The following is a 7,837-nucleotide window of genomic DNA, read 5'->3' on the forward strand; positions in this document are numbered from 1 at the left end:
TATGAAAATATATAATGCTTATCTATAGTAACTAGGAAGAAAGTCTAAGATTTGTTAAGAGGCTGAGATGAACAAGCAGGATTTAGGAAAGTAGTTGTACGGACTAAATTATCATCCTAAGACACTTGGTACAACAACTTGTAGAATTTAGGAATCTATTTTTGATGGCATTTGTGGACTATGAAAAAGCCTTTGATAGTGAGCACCGGCCAATTTTGTGGATAGCCCTATGTTATTATGGAGTTCCTCTTGAATATGTAAATTTGCTTCTGTTCATGAGTATAGCAAGTGCAAAGTTAATGTTAGTAGAGTTCTATCAAATGAATTCCCACTGAACAGTGAGTAGTCCAAGGGAATGTGTTGTCACCTTAATGTTATTATCCTCATGGATTTTTTAATGCAATAGAGAACAGTTTGGTATTGAGGAGAAGTATTGGACTGTGTTGGTAACAGGAAATTAACTGACCAAGAGGATGCTGTCCTTTTTATTAGCAGAACACCACACAGGACTTGCAAAGCTTGCTTACCTCATGAAATCGCATGAGATTGGGCTTAAGTTTATTAGAAGACAGATGTTGAGAAAGGAATGTGCAATTGAAGATTAAATATCATTGAAAGGAGAAAGGATTAATAAGGTTGAATAATTTTATTTAATTTTTCTAGTATACCGGGTCTTTAGAATTAGAGGTTAATGAAAGATTGATAAAAGCAAATCGGACAATGGCTAGGTTGATGGAGATAGTTTGGAAATGCTCTTTGCATTCGTGAAGAGAGATTAGCTCGCAAAACTTTCAATTGGTCCCCACAAGGTACTAATGTTTTAAGACCCAGGCCAACAAGGCTGAAGACTACGAAGCGTGAAGTAGAGATGATGAATGTAGAAGTATTGACTTGAAAGCTCTTTGAAAAGCTCAAGATAAAGAAGAGTGATGGAATCTAACGGAGCCCCTTTGTGTCAATAGGCGTAGGAGGAGACGGTAATGTTCATTACTTCTCTTGTAGTTTATTTTTTTTCTTCACTCTGCTATTTTTTACCTTATTTAATGATTTAAGTTGATGAATTTTAAATTATCATGTGAGGTAATTAATTCCTCGTTTCAGGAAATAGACTGCAGTTTCCGGATGGAATCTTGAAGCTCTGAATGTCCTTGAGAAGCAATGTGAAATATCTAGAGAATACAACTAAAAAATCTAAAAGCAAGGAATTTGTCAACATTGCAACGAGGTAGGTTTTAATGACAAGTATTTTTATTGGTGGTAATGTTCATCTTGTGTGGTTTGGCAATACTTGTTAGAATGACTTAAGAAATACAGACTCGGAGCTGATTTTGCAGATCGAAATAACTGATGTAATCATTACTCGTATCGTTTGTGGGTGGTTGTGTATTTGCCTTGTAACTTAAGAAATTTAGTGAGTCGTGTTAGGATTTAGGGTATTGTAGCTATGGGTTTGTAATTAATAAGCTATATTGGCATTTTACTCGACCAATAATACATTTTTTCGTTCCAGCTAAAGTAAGCCTTGACCAAACTCCACGAGAAAGCATGACTCATAATGAGACAAAGTAAAATAATTTGCATAAATAAATTTCTGATAATATTTAGAGTTGTTGCCATTTGAAGGCCAGATGAGTTTTAAAGGCTGTAGTTTAGTGAGATTGTTACTATATGGACCCAACTTTTAGTATAACAAAGCCCTCGGAAGAATATTGAGAGTTGAAGGTCAGGACAGGAGTGATCTCCGTTTAATTTCTAATGAAGTGCCATATGTGGAAGAGGTCATGGCGAGGGGCAGATGGAGATTGTTTGGGCATGCTCTTTGTACTCCCCCGAGAGATATTAATTCCCCAAACTGTCAACTGTGCACGACAAGGCACTAGAGTTGGAAGTCCCTGGCCTACATGGCTGAGGATTATTAGAGAAGTAGGGATTTGAAAGCTTAAGATAAAGAATGGCAAAATCTAACAAACGCCCTTTGCGTGAGGAGGAGGAGGAGGAGGAGGAGGAGGAGGAGGAGGAGGAGGAGGAGGAGGAGGAGGAGGAGGACTTCTTCTCTTGTAGTTAATTTTATTTCTTTATTTCCCTTCTTCACTGGGCTATTTTCCCTGTTGGAGCCCTTAGTTCATGATTTAAGTTGATTAATTTAAAATTGTCATGTGAATTAATAATTCCTTTTTTTCAGAAAATAGACCACAGTTTCTGGATGGAATCTTCAAGTTCTGAATGCTTCTTAAGAAGCAATGTGAAATTATATCCTACAGCTCAAAATATCTAGAAGGAAGGGTTTTGTCGGCAGCATTGCGATGAGGTAGGTTTTAATGAGCCTGGAGTATGTTTCACATTGGTGGTAATGTTCATATTGAATGGTATGGCGATAGTTATTTAAATGACAGAGATACAGACATAGCTTATTTTGCAGAACATCAAAATCAAAAAATGTAATGAGTATGAGCAGTACTGGCTAAACGGATTAATTGATTGATTTAAAGTTTTCTGGCATTCCGAGACGAAACTGAAATAAAAGCGAAATTTCAAGTTGGTGTAATGTCTCTACCAATGGATCTGAATAAGCCTGTAGTTTATTTATGACCATATTTCATTTATAAACTGGCCTCTTAAATTTGTTTGACGTCTTTTGCTTGATGGTACATTTGGGCATGCTATTCTGTCTGGTTTCTTTTCCTGTTGCTTTTGAAGTTTTTATAGTTTATATATGAAAGAGCTGTTTTAATATTGTTACTGTTCTTGAAATATATTTTTATTGTTCAGGCCAAACCTGATGAATGGGAGCTAGGAGTCTTGGTGAAAATGGCGAAGTAAAGGAAATCTGACTGATTACAATAATTACGGAGGAATCTCAAGTCAGTTATGAACATATAAAATTCTCATTGTAAAGAGACTAGAAAAAGACAGATTTGAAAAGAAGCAGAGATGAACAAGCAGGATTTAGAAAAGGTAGAAGTCTTACTGACCAAATTTTCATCCTAAGACATGTGGTACAACAACTTGTAGAATTTAGGAATCCATTTTTGATGACATTTGTTGACTATGAAAAAGCCCTTGATAGTGAGCACCGGCCAATTTTGTGGAAAGCCCGGTGTTATTATGGAGTTCCTCTTGAATATGTAAATTTGCTTTTGTTCATGAGTATAGCAAGTGCAAAGTTAATGTTAGTAGAGTCCTATCAAATGAATTCCCACTGAACAGTGAGTACTCCAAGGGAATGTGTTATCACCTTAATGTTGTTATCCTCAATGATTTTTTAATGCAATTGTGAACAGTTTGGTATTGAGGAGAGAAATATTGGACTGTGTTGGTAACAGGAAATTAACTTACCTAGAGAATGCTGTCCTTTTTATTAGCAGAACACCACACAGGACTTGCAAAGCTTGCTTACCTCATGAGATTGGGCTCAAGATTTAATAGAAGACAGATGTTGAGAAAGGAATTTGCAATTGAAGATTAAATATCATTGAAAGGAGAAAGGATTAAGGTTGAATCATTTTATTTAGTTTATCTAGTATACAGGGTCTTTAGAATTAGAGTTTAATGAAAGATTGATAAAAGCAAATCGGACAATGGCTAGGTTGATGGAGATAGTTTGGAAATTATCTTTGCATTCGTGAAGAGAGATTGGCTCGCAAAACTTTCAACTGGTCCCCACAAGGCACTAAATGTTTTAAGACCCAGGCCAACATGGCTGGGGACTACGAAGCGTGAAGTAGGTGATGAATGGAGAAGTATAGACTTGAAAGCTCTTTGAAAAGCTCAAGATAAAAAAAAGGAGTGGTGGAATCTAACAGACCCCCTTTGTGTTAATAGGCGTAGGAAGAGATGATAATGTTCATTCTTCGACCATGCAAGTTAATTTACATAGTTTCTTTTCTTCACTCGGCTATTTTTTACCGATTGATGAATTTTAAATTATCATGTAAAGTAATTAATTCCTCGTTTCAGGAAATAGACTGCAGTTTCCGGATAGGATCTTGAAGTTCTGAATGTCCTTAAGAAGCAATGTGAAGTATCTTAGCCTACAACTAAAAATATCTGAAAAGAAGGAATTTGTTGTCAACATTGCAATGAGGTAGGTTTTATAATGAAACAAGTTTATTGGTGGTAATGTTTCATCTTGTGTGGTATGGCGATACTTTTTAGAATGACTTAAGAAATATAGACACGGCTGATTTTGCAAATGAAAATAGTATATAGTATTGTTTGTGGTGTGTTGGGTATAAGTAACGTGAGAAATTTAGTGAGATATGTTAGGTTTTAGGGTATTGTAGCAAGGGGTTTAATTAATTTGCTATTGGCATTACTCGGACCAATAATTTAATTTTTCGTTCTAGCTAAAGTAAGCCTTTGAATAAACTCTTCGAGAAAGAGTTTTCATAGTGTGAGACAAAGGAAAATAATTTGCATAAATAACTTTCTGATAATATTGAGTTGTACAGTAATGAGCAGTTTGAAGGCCAGTCGAGTTTTAAAGGCTGTAGGGGACTCGCAGCCTTCGCTCTTATTTCACCATTTTCCAATCTTTTCAAGCATTCATCTTTGTTCTCTCAAGCTTCTGTTTTATTCTTAAAGCTAAAAAGTTTCTAATCCACACTGGTTTTAATAGTCCTATAGATCTTTGACTTTTTATCTTGATTGGCATTTCATTATACCACTCCTGCTACCTCCCTCCACTTTCCCCATGCTGCTTTTTATCATATTCTTAACTTCAGTCTCACATCCTCCATCCTGCTTTAATAGATCCTCAGTATCTAAACTGTTCACTTGTTTTATAGCTCCTCATACTTACATGTATAACTTATTCTGTCCCTACCTTCCTTACTGCTAACTAGAGCTTCTGTCATACCAACACTCAAACCACCTCTTCCCAAAGTCTCTTACCACTCTACCTCCCTTCTCTGTAATTCATTCTCCTTTTCAGCAGTATTTACTAAATCATCTGCAATATAGAAACTTGCATAACTCTTATTTTCTGATCCCCCTTCATTTAACACAAAGACAAACACAATGATATTGTGCTTAATTCAGACCCTGGTGTAATCCAACATTAACATAAGGTTTTTCTCCAACAGCTGTTATTACTTTTGTTCTAACATTCTAACAGACTTTCTGAAGCACCAAAACTGCGCACTCTTGGTAAATATATCTAAGCCTTCTTTAAATCTGAAAATAAAGCACAGAATAGCTTCTAGTTTCCTTTGTCTCTTTTTCCTGTAAATGCCTTGCTATAAAGATGACACCCCACAGTCCCTCTTCCCCTCATGAATCCATACTGCTGTTTCTCAATCTTTACAATCTCTCTCAACTCATCTAGTACCCTCTTTTAAAACTTTAAAATCAGCTCGGTTAATTTAATTCTCCTATAGTTAGATTGCATGTCAACCTTTTGGCTTACATATATAGTCGACACTTCCCAATCTTTAGGCATTATTTCTCTAACCATATTGCTATAAATTCTGCATCCATTCTTCATCCCCCTCTGTCGCTAGTACCTTGACCAGTTTAATTTGAGACTGATGGGCCTGGTGCTTTTATTCATTTTACTGGATGCCCTGCTTCGCTTCTGTACACTGCATCCATCCTGCACCCTTTGTGCTTCTCACAGTTTCTGTCGGTATTCAATGCTCATACTCTCAATCTCCTCTTAATGCCATCCTAACTATACACTTCCATCTCTATACCTGCCTGTCTTACTTTCCAGTACTTAAATGCCCATTTGATTTTTTCAGTTAACCAATTCTTGCGTGTCTGTTCCACCACTTTTCTCCTTTCAACACACCCCTATGTCCGCTGATTGTTCCTACTAATTCCGTCCCTTACACATTTTTTATACCCAACCAGATATTTTCTACTGTTACTGTCCAATTTTTCTTAGTTCAACCTTTTCAGTGTTTATTGCTCGCAATTCTCCTAAATTGCTCTCGCTTTTCTCCATTAAGATCCCGAAATTCTAGATCTCGGAGACCCTTTTTCTTGGGTTTTCTACCTCGTTTTGAATTCAAACACTGGTAGTGTTTAACACAAGCTTCCCCCAAAATCCCCATTTTCAGTTCATAGCATTCATTTATTCTTGTCTACATCTGTTGAAAATATATTTGTCTTTCTCCACTTTCATATAATATTAGAAGCTTATCCAGGTTCTGAAACAATATACATACCAATTCTAAATTCTGACCGATCTCCTCCAGTACAACTCCCCAATCATTTCTAACCCCCATGACCTTAATGTTCCTCCTCATATCCATCCTTTCTCTTCCCCACTCTACCATTATTCATGTCTGCTCCTCTGATTTTAGCTTTTCTCTGCCTTTCTAATTGCAGCTTCACTCTTGTTTAAATTTTTTTCTTCTTCTTGACAAACCCCATGTAAGGGCATGTGCTGAATTTATTTAATATCTGCTGAACCCCTTATTTATCATTGAGATCTCTTCAACTACCTTTTCTTTCCAGTTACTCATTGTGACCAATAACTCCATTGCTTCCCAACGTGATCTGCTTGGAATAGTTTATACCATTTTCCCTTTCTCAAGTTCAATTTCCTTTCCATGTAGGCTCCTGCAGAGACAACACTTCCTCCTCTCCATTCATGTCCACAATCTCCCTCAATCTTCCCGTTAGTGTACAAACATTTAAAAAGTACAAGCATAATCCTGCGGTACCCTTCGTCCATTTATAACGTTAGTAGGGGAGATCCTGATGTGTCGCTTACAGGTGACGCCTTGGGTGTCTTCACGTATCCAATAGCATCAGGCATGCTTTTTGATTTGGCAGAGGGGTTTTACGATCACATGCCCTTATTAGTCGTCAACCATATATTTTCATTGGTGGTGGACCTAGCTTTTGATTAAATGGGGTAGCAGTTCCCCAGTTATTGGCAGGGAGCGTAGCCTTTTTCCTGTAAAAAGTGAGACTAACAAAAGAAGCAGCTGTCCTTGTAAGTTGCTTTCTAAGACAAACGCAGGTTCTTTCACTTCTACCAGTGCAATGTGATGTCTGCACGTACCGTCCACATACAAAGAAGTGCTCTTACTTTGTCCTAGGACAAAAGACACTTGGGGATTCACGTTGGTGTCAGTCATGGGGCTTGTGCCAACATAATGCGTAGGATCAAATATTTTTTAAGATGAGTGGATAAATGCTAGTGAACTTGGGGTGCCAACATTGTCGTCATCGGGACAGACACTTCCAAATTTATCACAATCCCCCATATTGTTACAAAATGTTAGTTCAACAACAAAGGCATCGACAAGGGTACCAGGGGTCCCCTTCAAATTTATTTTTGGGTGTAAGTACCAACACCTGAGCAATGGTTAGTCCTTAGACACCTTATACATTGATGGTGGCTCATTACTAAAAGGATAAATAAAAACTATTACAAATTTAGATTTTACTCTTTCTATTTTCTGTATTTTATACTACTTCCATAAACTAATTTAATATTTAGACCAATATTTTGATTTGACTATTTTTTTTATTAACACAGAAACAAGACTCCACGGAAACTCTTGACAAGCCGGAAACGTAGGGGTAGCAGCTTCACATGATGCTCCTCAAATAAGAGAACTTCCAGTTTAAGTGATGACCTGAGTTTGCTGGACTGGGAGATAGTTGCTGTTCAGATGATACAAGCACTGAAAGAGCTACGCTACTGTTCCCCATCGGACGAAGTGCAGCTGACGAAATACAGTAGTGTAGAACGCTTTGAAGATTTGCAAGATAAGTCACAAATTTAGCTTCTTTTTTTCCCGAATGAAGGAGGTGAAATTTGTTTTATGAAAATCCCATGACCAGTTTTATATAAATTATTATTTTGGATAATATATCT

Source organism: Palaemon carinicauda, chromosome 9 (assembly GCF_036898095.1).
Source record: "Palaemon carinicauda isolate YSFRI2023 chromosome 9, ASM3689809v2, whole genome shotgun sequence".
Lineage (NCBI taxonomy): Eukaryota > Metazoa > Arthropoda > Malacostraca > Decapoda > Palaemonidae > Palaemon > Palaemon carinicauda.